This window comes from Lycorma delicatula, chromosome 7 (assembly GCF_047948215.1).
Source record: "Lycorma delicatula isolate Av1 chromosome 7, ASM4794821v1, whole genome shotgun sequence".
In the NCBI taxonomy this organism is placed as follows: Eukaryota; Metazoa; Arthropoda; class Insecta; order Hemiptera; family Fulgoridae; genus Lycorma; species Lycorma delicatula.
Genome location: NC_134461.1, coordinates 14,639,202 through 14,653,612, shown reverse-complemented (window position 1 = coordinate 14,653,612; position 14,411 = coordinate 14,639,202). Strand labels below are relative to the sequence as shown.

The window sequence follows — 14,411 nt, the reverse complement described above, 5'->3', positions numbered from 1 at the left end:
TTTGATAGAGGTGGATAATCGTTTTAAAACTAAGAAATTATTGAATTTTAACAAAGAATGTAAATTTATAAATATAAACACAATATCGATTTACATAACACTTATTAATCATCTGGTGTTCTGCCTAACGGTGTAGGTCCCTTACTGCAACCAGTCTCCATCCAAATCTATCCCAAACCCTCTTTCACTTGCTGTAGTTCCGATTTTCAACTTACCTATTAACCACATCCTTCTTCTTCCTCCCCTTTCTTTCTCCTTCTTCCAATTCTTTTGATGCGGTTGTTAAGATTCCATTTCCTGTAACTGCATATCCTCTCCTTATTCGTCCATCTTATTTTTCCCATCCTTCTTCCTATTCGCATCTCAAAAAACTCAATCTAGTCCCTCTCCCTTTTCCTTATCACCCGTGTTTCACTTCCGATCAACAAGACACTTCACACATAGCGTTTGACTAACCTCTTCCTTAACTCAAAATTCAGACTTTTAACTGCACAGTAATTTCCTGTTCTTATTGAAAGCTTCCACTGCCACTGCTATCCTTCCTTTTACTTCTGTTGTGCTTTCCTGTTCTCTTACACCATATTTCCCAAATGTCAGTAATTTTTTTACTTTTTCTATTCTTCCTTCGCTTATCTTTACCGTTTACTTCCGTTACTTTAGTTTTTCCTATATTTCATTCCTTCCTCCAGGACTTTAAAATCTTTGAAGCACATGCGTGTTATCGGCTAAAATTACCGTCTCATCGGCAACTCTTATTCTTCATTCTCCTTTACATATTTTTTCTTCTAATAAATTCCTAATCGTATCTTCAATGTCAACGATTAAGTGTCAATAAGAGACATATTTTATATAGTAAATCACGTATATTTTTGGGTGCCAAATATTGATCTGATAGCCTAATTTTGTATCTTGAAAACTCACCCTTATGACACATTTTTAATAATAATATTCTGTCGAGATCTCTTTTATAATGTCACCAAGACATAACATCAGAATTTAATAAAGCTAAAACCAAGGTGCATACTGTAAATAATTAAAAAAAATAAGTTAAAAAGAAAAAACATGTTTATATAAACCAACCTACGCAAACAAATAAAAATTTAATTTTATAATAGAAAAAACAAAATAAATTAATTAATACGTACACTTGAGAAGGTGCCAGAGCCTCTAAAGCTGCTATCGCATCATCGACCGTATCATTTTCATTGTATAATTTTTTCATTTTCTTACTTTTCTTTTTACTATGGCCATCGTCATCGTTATCTTCAATCTTATCTTTATCAATTTTATGTTTCCCTTTACTCTTTTTATCGTTATCGTTTTCATCATCATTATTATCATTGTCTTTACTATCTAATATCGATTTAAATTAATCATTAGGTATAGCAAGACCTGGACATTTTTTCGCTAGTTTATCGGCACTCATTAATGGAGGTGTTTTATCTATATCATTATTAATATTTGATGATGACTTATTTGGTCTCATATGTTGTATGATACGTAAAAGATTTGAAATAAATGAATCCTACAACAACAAAAAAAACCAAAAATTAAACAAACATTAATAAAAATATGAAATGTATACATACAATCTCAAATATACAATTGAGAATGTTATAAAGATACAAAATAAATATATTTACAGTAGAGATCGGTCGGGTATTCCTTTATCGACGAATAGCACGCAACCTTATAAGCACCAATGGTAAATATTTTCAATTCCACCTATTAAAAAGCAACATCGATTTCTTAATGCGTACTACTTTGTCTCAAAATGAAGTTAACTATATGAAATACAGCTTACAAGATGTATGTTCACTACAATATCTTTATATAACAGAAACTACCTCCTCTATGAATCATGAGACCTTGCCGTTGGTGAGGGGGCTTGAGTGCTCAGGGATACAGAGTAGCTGGACCGAAGGTGCAACCATATCGGAGAGGTATCTGTTGAGAGCCAGACTAAGGAATGATTCCTGAAAGAGGGCAGCAGCTCTTTCAGTAGTTGTTAGGGGCGTAAGTCACAATGACTTAAACGGCCATATCAACATCACTCAGTCCTCTGAGTACTGCGCAGCTGAAAGCAATGGAAAACTACAGCTGTTTTTTTTTCCAAGAAAATGTGGCTCTGCATTTTCAAAAGCAATAATGGAGGCGCCTTCCTTGGTAAAATATTCCGGAGGTAAAATAGTCCCCCGTTCGGATCTCCGGGTGGGGACTACTAAGGAAGGGGTCACCAGAAAAGTAAAAAATAACATTCTACGAGTCGGAGCGTGGAATGTTAGAAGCTTAAAAAAGGTTGGTAGGCTAGAGAATTTAAAAAGGGAAATGGATAGGGTAAACGTGGATATAGTAGGAATTAGTGAGGTTCGGTGGGAAGAGGAAGGCGACTTTTGGTCAGGTGATTTTAGAGTAATTAACTCAGCGTCAAATAATGGGCAGGCAGGAGTAGGTTTCGTGATGAACAAGAAGATAGGGAGGAAAGTGGAGTATTTCAAAACGCATAGCGATAGAATCATTGTAATAAGGATAAAATCAAAACCTAAACCGACAACGATTGTTAACGTCTATATGCCTACAAGCGCCCATGATGATGATGAGGTAGTGTGTATACGAAGAGATTGATGAAGCAATTAAACACGTAAAAGGAGATGAAAATTTAATAATAGTTGGAGATTGGAATGCAAGCATTGGAAAAGGCAAGGAAGGAAATATAGTGGGTGAATACGGGCTGGGCAAAAGGAATGAAAGAGGGGACCGACTTATAGAGTTTTGCACGAAGTATAATTTAGTAATTGCCAACACCCAATTTAAAAATAATAATAGAAGAATATACACTTGGAAAAAGCCAGGCGATACTGGAAGGTATCAGATAGATTATATCATGGTTAAGCAAAGATTTAGAAATCAACTCGTGGACTGCAAAACTTACCCTGGAGCAGACATTGATAGCGACCATAATTTGGTGATAATGAAATGTAGATTGGGGTTTAAAAACCTGAAGAAAAGGTGTCAGATGAATCGGTGGAATTTAGAGAAGCTTGAGGAAGAGGAGGTAAAAAAGATTTTTGAGGAGGACATCGCAAGAGGTCTGAGTAAAAAAGATAAGGTAGAAAATGTAGAAGAAGAATGGGAGAATGTTAAAAAGGAAATTCTTAAATCAGCAGAAGCAAACTTAGGTGGAATAAAGAGAACCGGTAGAAAATCTTGGGTTTCAGACGATATATTGCAGCTGATGGATGAACGTAGGAATGCTAGTGATGAAGAAAGTAAAAGGAACTATTGGAAATTAAGAAATGCTATAAACAGGAAGTGCAAACTGGTGAAAGAAGAGTGGATTAAAGAAAAGTGTTCAGAAGTGGAAAGAGAAATGAACATTGGTAAAATAGACGGAGCATACAGGAAAGTTAAGGAAAATTTTGGGGTACATAAATTAAAATCTAATAATGTATTAAACAAAGATGGTACACCTATATATAATACGAAAGGTAAAGTCGATAGATGGGTGGAATATATTGAAGAGTTATACGGAGGAAATGAATTAGAAAATGGTTTTATAGAGGAAGAAGAGGAAGTTGAGGAGGATGAAATGGGAGAAACAATACTGAGATCTGAATTTAAGAGAGCATTAAAAGATTTAAATGGCAGAAAGGCTCCTGGAATAGACGGAATACCTGTAGAATTACTGCGCAGTGCAGGGGAGGAGGCGATTGATAGATTATACAAACTGGTGTGTAATATTTATGAAAAAGGGGAATTTCCGTCAGACTTCAAAAAAAGTGTTATAGTAATGATACCAAAGAAATCAGGGGCAGATAAATGTGAAGAATACAGAACAATTAGTTTAACTAGTCATGCATCAAAAATCTTAACTAGAATTCTATACAGAAGAATTGAGAGGAGAGTGGAGGAAGTGTTAGGAGAAAACCAATTTGGTTTCAGGAAAAGTATAGGGACAAGGGAAGCAATTTTAGGCCTCAGATTAATAGTAGAAGGAAGATTAAAGAAAAACAAACCAACATACTTGGCGTTTATAGACCTAGAAAAGGCATTCGATAACGTAGACTGGAATAAAATGTTCAGCATTTTAAAAAAATTAGGGTTCAAATACAGAGATAGAAGAACAATTGCTAACATGTACAGGAACCAAACAGCAACAGTAGCAATTGAAGAACATAAGAAAGAAGCCATAATAAGAAAGGGAGTCCGACAAGGATGTTCTCTATCTCCGTTACTTTTTAATCTTTACATGGAACTAGCAGTTAATGATGTTAAAGAACAATTTAGATTCGGATTAACAGTACAAGGTGAAAAGATAAAGATGCTACGATTTGCTGATGATATAGTAATTCTAGCCAAGAATAAAAAGGATTTAGAAGAAACAATGAACGGCATAGATGAAGTCCTACGCAAGAACTATCGCATGAAAATAAACAAGAACAAAACAAAAGCAATGAAATGTAGTAGAAATAACAAAGATGGACTGCTGAATGTGAAAATAGGAGGAGAAAAGATTATGGAGGTAGAAGAATTTTGTTATTTGGGAAGCAGAATTACTAAAGATGGACGAAGCAGGAGCGATATAAAATGCCGAATAGCACAAGCTAAACGAGCCTTCAGTAAGAAATATAAGTTGTTTACATCAAAAATTAATTTAAATGTCAGGAAAAGATTTTTGAAAGTGTATGTTTGGAGTGCCGCTTTATATGGAAGTGAAACTTGGACAATCGGAGTATCTGAGAAGAAAAGGTTAGAAGCTTTTGAAATGTGGTGCTATAGGAGAATGTTAAAAATCAGATGGGTGGATAAAGTGACAAATGAGGAGGTATTGCGGCAAATAGATGAAGAAAGAAGCATTTTGAAAAATATAGTTAAAAGAAGAGACAGACTTATAGGCCACATACTAAGGCATCCTGGAATAGTCGCTTTAATTTTGGAAGGACAGGTAGAAGGGAAAAATTGTGTAGGCAGGCCACGTTTGGAATATGAAAAACAAATTGTTAGGGATGTAGGATGTAGAGGGTATACTGAAATGAAACGACTAGCACTAGATAGGGAATCTTGGAGAGTTGCATCAAACCAGTCAAAGGACTGAAGACAAAAAAAAAAAAAAAAAAAAAACAGAAACTAAATACAAATACAAAGTAGCAATATCTATTGATATGTTTTAGTGTAACCTGAACTTTTAAAATGTAGCTTTTAAATAAAGTATAATTCTATTACGTTATACCCATTTATTAACTAGTAGCTGAGCAAATGGTAGAACTCTCATTTTAGTTTGTTAAATTTAGTAAACTAAGGACACATGATAGGGAAAGGCTCAGTGAGTGAAAAACAGTTGTACAGAGTACTATTTTGTAATTGAAAATTTAACGTACAATTGTTACACATAAATTGTTCAATGTTATTTAAAAATTTAATAGAAATTAATTTTTTTTTTAAATAAAAAAATATATAAAATTATTTTTTTATTTTTTTTCATTTGATTTATCTGTTTTACAAACACACAAACATTAAAAAAATTTAAGTAAGAATAAGACTTCATTTGGCCAGTAATTTATTATATTTATTTCACAGTAAAAGGTTTGTAAATAATAAAGCATATGGAAAAGAATTATAATTAAAGAAATAATATTAGGATGATCAGAGATAGAAGTAAATTGTTTGGCTGATGAGGAAGGTGATGTGATCCTATCAAAAAATACAGATAAAATATTACGGGAAATAGCTGGTAAAGTTGGATTACAAATTTTTTTGAAAAGATAAAAGTTATGATTAAAGATAGAAAAAATAACAGCAGAGAGATGAAAATAAATTATGGAAACATTACAATTATTGATAAATCTAAACATCTAGAAGAATATTTAATACCAACACGAAAACCTATTATTATTCCTTTGAAAGAAAGAGTAAGAAAGATATAAACTGCTTTAGGATCTACCAAAATACGACATCTGTTCAGAAAATAATCAAACATTTTTAATAACACACCAAGCAAGATATTTAGTGATGTGCGGTTGGCAGTATTATGTTCCACATAATCTCCTCTGTAACCACACGTTCTAGGATTGTTGATATCTCACTTACTTCTCTTGTTATTGTTATTTGAGTGTAACGTGTTTAAGCAATAGTAGTGATTTTTGTAATGTGCGTTTTTCAGGAGCAACGATGTAACCTAAAATTTTGCGTCAAACCGGGGAAAACTTTCACAGAAACATTTCAACTTTTGAAACAAGTTTACGGAAATGATGTTCTGGATCGTATGCGATGTTACGAATGGTTTTCACAATTTAAAAGCAATCATCAATCGATTAAAGATGATCGTCGATCAGGAAGGCATTCAACTTCAACCGATGGCATCAACGATCTGGTCCTATTGACCGTCAGAGAACTTACAGAAGAGATTAGCATCTTGATCGAATCATACTGAGACATTTTGACTGAAAAACTGAACGCGCATAGAGTCGCAACAAAGTTTTTTCCTAATTTAATGTCTGAACAGCAGAAAGAACATCGAGTGGACATTTCTCTGCAACTTATTGAACAAGTAGATGACCTTGAAACATTCACGCAAAGGATCATAACTGGAGTTGGGTTTACAACTACAACATCGACACAAAAGTTCAATCAGTCGAATTGGCAAAGAGTTTCCACACACCAAGAAAGCACGTCAGCCTCATTCCGATGTCTGTGATGCTCTCTGTTTTTTCGATTTTAATGGAAGTGTGCATTTTGAATTCTTCCCTCAAAGTGAAACGGTGAATTGTGCATACTATCAAGGCATTTTACAATGGTTATGTGAAAAAATCCCTGAAAAGAGACTGGACTGGTGGCGAGACAACTCATGGTTCCTTCACTGCAATGCACGCTCAGCTTTGTCAATTCGTCAGTCTTGTGCCAAAAATCAGATGACTGTCCTCCCTCACCCTCCCATCTTGCCAGACCTGGCTTCTTATGACTTTTTTTTCTAAAATTAAAATCAGCGATGAAATATGCCGTTTTGAGACTATTGATGACGTTAAAGCAAATTCATCACATACCAAAAAGCCATTTCGAATGAAGCAGAAACAATACTCAGAAAAGAGTGTGAATAAGGAAGGGAGTACTTTGAAGGGGACAAGAACCAATAATCTGTAAAATTAATAATAAAGATTAAAAAAATAAAGTTTGATTATTTTCTGAGGAGACCTTGTGTGTACAACAAGAAAGCACTCTTCATCATTGTTAAAATAATGCTATAGAATGTTTAGCACAAAGAAAGAAGATGGTGATGGAGGTGATTGAAAAGAAAAGAATGAAAGGAAAATTTTGAGGAAGATTCTAGGATTAATTAGAGTAAATGGAGAATACAAGTTAAGAAACAATAAAATTTATACAAAAGAAGTTGAAAAGATTTCAACAATATTCAAGATGAAAAGATTAATATTCTGTCACATTAAATTGAGGATGATTAGTGACGAAACTAGAGGACAATTCTGAAAGAAAAAAAACCAGTTTAAAGTAGTTAAGGAAGACATGGGAAAAGGAAATATCAAAATTAAAGGTGTAAAAACACAAGAGATTATAGCGATATGATAAAACAAATAATGAAACCTCAGGTTGAACAGAAAAAAATCAAATCCAAATTTAAAATTGAGTGAAGATTGAAAGAAAGCACATGCGCTTAGAAAATATTGGGAGAAAAGAAAAGAGAACATCTGAAAAAGAAGAAATCATAATTGCAAATATACAATGAAATCATAAAAAACCATTACCAACTTAGGCTAACATAAAAATGTTTCATTATTGCCTAAAATAACAGCATAACCAGAAAATTGTAACAATGGAACAAAGAGCTTTAAAATGTATATAAGATTTAAAAATGCCATAACTTTCAAAATAGTCCCCTTGGAAACTCAGATACAAATTCTAGAGCTCTGCTATAAACATAATGCATCCTGAAACTCTTTTTTGGTAATTGTAATCAGCACCACCTGCAATTACCCTTGAATTTCGTCTACTGGCAAATCTTGGCGCCTTTAGCTTGATTTATAATCTGGAGAAGAAAAAGCAGTCATACAGAACTGTCAGGCAAACACAGTGAATGAGGAACAACCGCTAAGTTTTTTTCACCAAATATTGCGGCACAATGAAATTAATATGCAGCCTTGCATTATTGGATGAAGGACTCGGCCCATCCTTTACCGCTTTTCTGGACGTTTCCTTCAGAGAATTTTCTATTAACCATCTGACCAGGAGGTACAAACTTGGGGATAATTCCATCAGTATCAAAGAAACAGATGAATAAGGGTTTCATATTGTAATTTCACTTAATGAGATTTCTTTGGCGCAAATGAAACTGGGTTCTTCCAATGGGACGATTGCTGCTTAATTTCAGTATCGTATCTGTAAACCCAACTTTTGTCACCTGTAATGATCTTGGTAAGAATCTAAGTCAGTTTAACATTCTTTCAGTTCACTACAGACATTTATACGTTGCTGTTTCTCATTACTCAGCGTCCTAATGTTGAATTCTTGTGAAAAAATTTACTAACACATCCCATATGATAATCCCGCACTACATTACAGATGTTTTCAATAATCTATGATCTTTCATAATCACATTCTGAATAGAAATTACATTTTCCGGTGTAATACCAGTTATCCTGAATGTTTGTTTATAATCAACATTAAATGTTTGACCGTTTTTAAAATAAATATTTTATCCAGTTATACATTTATACCTGGCCTAAATCACGGTTAACAAATGCTTGAGTTAATATTTTATAAATATTTACGACTGTTTTTATCAACTTTAAAATAGAACTTGATACAGATATATTGTTCTCTCCTGATCGGTCACTGAAAAATCACAACTAAACAATGGACAATGGAAAACTGCCTGTCAACAACAAACACTTAGATAAAAGCCACTAAACATACAGACTTGTGAAGGACATATTACACTGCTATCAGTGGTGTTCTGACCACCGAGGTTGTGGTTGTAAGAGATCATACGAAGGCAAAAATAGGTTGAGTAAATACACTGATGGAAATGTCTGCTGAGGCATTTGCATCGGTGACAACCTGACAGAGGCCAAACATGACTATTTTTTGTTACCAAGTTTAGAGGATCTAAAAGATGACCTCTGGTATAGGGCTATGATAGTGGAGAGGCTTCCTCTATCCAGTAGTTGTGGGGGGAGGGGTAGTCAGGATGTACTAGCCACTCATTCATACAAATTTCTAGAAGTTTTGGGTAGAAACTAGTATCACATCAACAAATTAAGAAAAGACTTTAAAAAATATTTATTAATTTTATCAAAACAAACAAGTTTTAAACAAAACCATTTATTTCAAAGAAAAAAATAGATAATACAGTGAACACTGTAATCACATCAAATGGAATTATAGGGCAATATATTTTAGACAATAACAACCGCCATCTGGTAACTATGATTTCAGAATAATGCAACAACATAAATCAGACGTTTCTCAACAATAAACTGAAAAATTATTCAATGAATGACACCATAAGGTTTCACAGCAGGATGGGTCTTACCCATAATGTGAGAATATCCATTACTGCTTTAAAAGATCTTTTAGAAACATTCTAAAAAGGTGATATGTTTTGGTGAAACCAATAGATATTTTGTATGTAATTTTTCTTTACTGAGATTTTTAAATGCCGAATTATTCTACCGTCATTCTCACAGCACTAATGAACTGAAAGCTAGGATTCATGATGCGATCTCCACTAAGATGTTGATGCGAGATAAAGAAAATTTGCATTTAAGAATATAAGAATATGTATTCATGAGTGATAGTCTCTACAGGAAGTTATCTTTAGGAAATGGATTTTTTTAACAAAATTGTGATTCATAATATCAGACAGCAACTTTTCAATAATAATGTTAAAATAAGAATAACTTTAAATGACATTATATATTTATTTAAATTAATTATATAAATGAATAATTAATTATACAATCTTTTATAGATTGTTTTAAAACATTTTAAAAGGATGGATAATTTACTTTAAAAAATAATACAGAATTTCACAATCCAAAGGAAGTATTACATAAATACAGTTCTGTCTCCTTTGTCAGAGATAAATTTTGTTAATTTTTAGGAATAAATGTTTCTTTTTAGTATTTAGAAAGTTGAATAATTGATTAATTTTCACCAAAGAGTCATACAAATGTGGATTAATGTCTAAATTTGCCATGATGTGAGGGATGAATTCAAACGCATCATAGATCAAATTACATTTTAAGCAGAAAAAACAACCGTCAATTATGATAACTGTACTTTCCAATTGTTGGATTTCAGGTCAAATTCATTTAGAGGTTCTGAGTTAAACTAGATTTAGTTACTGGTCATCGACTAATTGGGAATAGGATTAAAAGACCTGCTTTTACCCCACAGGCAGCTCCATCACTAATTCAGCTTTTTTTTTCTCCAAGCCTCGGACGGGAAGTAGAATCATTGGAAGTTGCACAGCTGAACTACCCGCTTACTTAGCTCAAATACGTTTGCTTCACCAGTAGATTTTTAATCACGAGGGCAAACATTTCCTTATGATTATTTAACTATACAATATTATAACCAGTTTTATTATAGGGCATAATTGAAATGAAAAATAATATATGTGTAATTCATGCTAAAAAACTTTTAAAACAATTTTTTTAAAAGGTAGCAAGAGGGTACTTACATATTAACGCCACCGCAGCTATAGCTGCTGTTTAGGTTATGTTGACTTTGTGTACTGACAAATCGTACGTATATAAAAATGACCTAACTAAATATAACCTACGCTTGCTTTGCTTGCTAACCTTTTACATATTAACGCCACCGCAGCTTCAGCTTTAAAAATAAAGTAGGTCAATCGGATTTCAGTGCTATAACATTAAGGTTATATTATTAATAAGTTGTATATATTATGCATATTTAATGTTAATTATAAGAGGTTAGCGAGCAAAGCGAGCATAGGTTATATTTAGTTAGGTTATTTTGATATACGTACGATTTGTCAGTACACGAAGTCAACATATACGTACAAAGTCAACATAACCTAAACAGCAGCTGTAGCTGCGGTGGCGTTAATACGTAAGTAGGCAAGAGATTTTAAGTTTTTTGTAAATTACTTCTTACTTCTCATATCATACAAAAAGATTAGGAGTCTTATGTCAGTCGAATTAAAACCCACTATGAGTAATATTGTTTCTGCAAAAAGGAAATTGATTAATTGTGTTTCAAATACATTGGTTTTTTTAAAATAATTTGGTAATTAACTAAAAATTCCAATAGAAATATAATAAGGCTTTTCTCCTATAAATATAAACCCATGAAAAAATTAACAAGTTTAATTTTCTAATTATTATTGGTCGGCATATTTATCGTCACCAAAAAATATTCTGACAGCCATTTTGTATCTTAAGTCCAAATAGGTGTTGTTATACTTCTGATGAGAATATATGTAAGCATAGTAAATATTTAATAACAATGAAGTGCTTAGCGTTTTTATTAAGGCGATTCAAAACAAAACAATACGGTTTGATTTTGTCATAAAAAATAATCAATTTGCTCATCTAATAAATCACCCACAAATTTCTCTTCATGGAATACACAAATAATATTATCAATAATGAGAATTCTATCTCAGAGAAACGATATTTCTATCTAAGAAGCACAATGTAATATTTTTATCCATATTTAGTCATACGCTTAACATTTTCTAGCTCAACCTGTAAACTCCTGAATAAAAAAACTGTACATTATCAAAATTCACCACTTTTTAAACAATGAACATTAGTTTTTCAAGCATTTATGACTGTAATCGAATTACTGAATTCATTGAAATGTTATAAGGGTGTAAGCTAAGGGCAAATTATATATTCAACTGAAATGAAATAACATAGTGAGAAAATTAATTAACTTAATTTTAGTATTTAGTAAGTTACAATACCAATCACTATTTTTTCTGTCTTTTAACAAATAAAAATAAATTATTCAATTTTTGGAATTCGTAGGAGTTAATTTTTAGGTTAATAATTTTGCATAAGTTGCCATAAGCTTTCCTTGCTCTGCCAAGCAGTACTAAAGAATCTCTTAACTCTAATAAAATTCTAAAGTATAACAACACAAAGTTGCTCACAATTTTTGTAACCATAACCAACATAGAATATCGTTTCAAATTGCAAATGAGGTGCAAATAACAGCCTATGCAAATTGGAAAAAAGATTACCACCATGGTATTGCAATTTAACATGTAGATTTCTGATCATCTGACATTAGTCTGTAAGAGACAAGAGGACCAGTTTGTTTTTTTTAAAGAAATCATAAAATTTACCTTTTTAAGTAAATAAAATATATCAAAAATTCTTTATGAAAATTACATTTATTTATGAATATGCTACTTTTAGAAGCAATCACACACAGGCTTTAATCAACTCAAGACTCATTCAAAGTTGTTTTTGCTGTAAAATTTTTATAACCATGAAATAGAATAGAAAAAATAAGTTCAGAAAACAACCGTATCAATAAAACGAACTGGTTAATCTTAAAATTCACAAATTGAACAAAATGTTATTTTGGTTACCAATAAAATTTTAATTATGTATAACGCAAACCTGGTTTACAATGGGGTGTGAAAATAAAATACAACTAAATCTGAAAGACTAAAAAACCTTAATAAAGATAGGTCGTACAACAAAACGAACTGCTAATAAAACTTTAGTTAACTGAAGTACTGACAAAATGCAATACGTTTGATAAACCACATAATATATAAAACTGCATAGAATAAAGTTAAAAGAGGAGAATAATAAATACTATCAAAAATCAGATAAGAAAATAAATAAATAATCTTTTATATAGTATAAATGTAAACAATCAAAAATTAGTTAGTACTGTAGTATAAATTACTCTAAAATAAACATATTTAAAACAATTACTTTTAATAATATATCTAGCAAATTACATACCGAGATCTTTATCATTTAATCCTAAATGATTCTCCAGTTCCGTGCATATTTTTGAAACTAAAGAAAGATGTTCTAGCTTCTGTACCTCATCCATTAGGTGCGTTTTTAACTATTCCCGAGTCCACCACTACATAACGATAATTTATCTTCGATAGTTCAAAAAAAGAATCGATAGCCAAATATCGATTTTTTTTAATTAAAAAGGTTACACTATGAAAAGTTATCGGTTGCTGTTAGTTCATTCATAGTTTTAAGCTCCTCTGTCTTTCAAGTTTTTATTTTCTTATGAGAAAATAATTTAATCAAGTTACCGATTGTAGGGTTAATTTATAATCAATAAATTACACCTACACTTAGTTGCGATTTGACTGGTTGGAAACGTTTTTAATTAATCTGGTCCGCGAAACTCAAAGCAGAAAAAATATAAAATATTGAATATATATTTTTTGTAAGACCTTAATAAAAGGTCTTACTTAATATTTTTTTGTATATACATGAGTAGATTGTCACATGGTTTTTATTTTCATTTTACTAGTTTCAAACTTACTTCTTTACTATCTTTTTTTTTACCTCTGGGACCACCGTTAGGTATTGCTTCAGAGGATAAGATGAGTGACAATTTTTGTAACGTGTGGAAATGCCATGCGCGACCGGGATTCGAACCCGGGACCTCGAATGAAAGCCAAGATGCTAACATTCCCGCCAGAGGCCGGCCAAGCCAAATATTTTATCGACTGATAAGATACTTCTTTTGGCTGAAATGATGACATAAATTAAATGGGTTGAATAACAAGCTACTTTCTGTTGGTTTTATTAGACGTTTTTAAATAATGCTAGACTTCTTTTTAAAAAAAAAAACCTGAATTCTCTATTATATTAATAACTATAGCAAAAAATTTGGCGGCAGCAGTTTTGTAGTGAAAATTGATAAAAGCATATTTACAAAGAAAAAAGAATAATATTTGGATGGTAGATATTTGATGAAAATGAAAAAAATAGAACTTCCTTTACACGATTCCTAACAAATTTCTTGTCTAGATAACAGACAGTCAAAACCGATATTATCAAGGAACAATTAATCATTTATTCTGAATCATAGTAGTTATATTGAATAAACATTTGTCTTTCTAAAATTTTAGTTTAGAAAATGTATAACTTCTAGACAAAGAGAACATTATACATACGCAAAGTGCATAATGGTAAAACAATCAACAGTACAAAGAGACTCCATATGCTAATATCAGCAGCACATCACAACCATTGATTCTTTCATAAACCCGATGGTTTATTAAGAGCTTCTGGCCAAAATTAAGTAAACTTCAATTCCATTAACAAAAAAAAAAGATCGATCACTGCAAGGAAAAGCCGCCTGAAAATTCAAATACTTTTTTCAAGACTTATTTTTAACAAAATGAATTGACTTTTATAATTCTTTTGTTGCAAGAG

At 31.9% G+C, this 14,411-nt stretch overlaps 1 protein-coding gene across 16 annotated transcripts in view; it reads right to left on the bottom strand.

Annotated features, from left to right (window-relative positions):
* Positions 1 to 13,085, bottom strand: part of LOC142328256 (uncharacterized) — a 164,649-nt gene extending 151,564 nt beyond the window's left edge. For all 16 annotated transcript variants that reach the window (XR_012757248.1, XR_012757245.1, XR_012757246.1 and 13 more), the window contains exons 1-2: positions 12,966 to 13,085; positions 1,146 to 1,525 (exon numbers count right to left, since the gene is read on the bottom strand). The gene's annotated coding sequence lies outside the window, so the exon portion shown is untranslated. The remainder of the gene's footprint in view (positions 1 to 1,145; positions 1,526 to 12,965) is intronic.
* Positions 13,086 to 14,411: the final 1,326 nt, after the last annotated feature.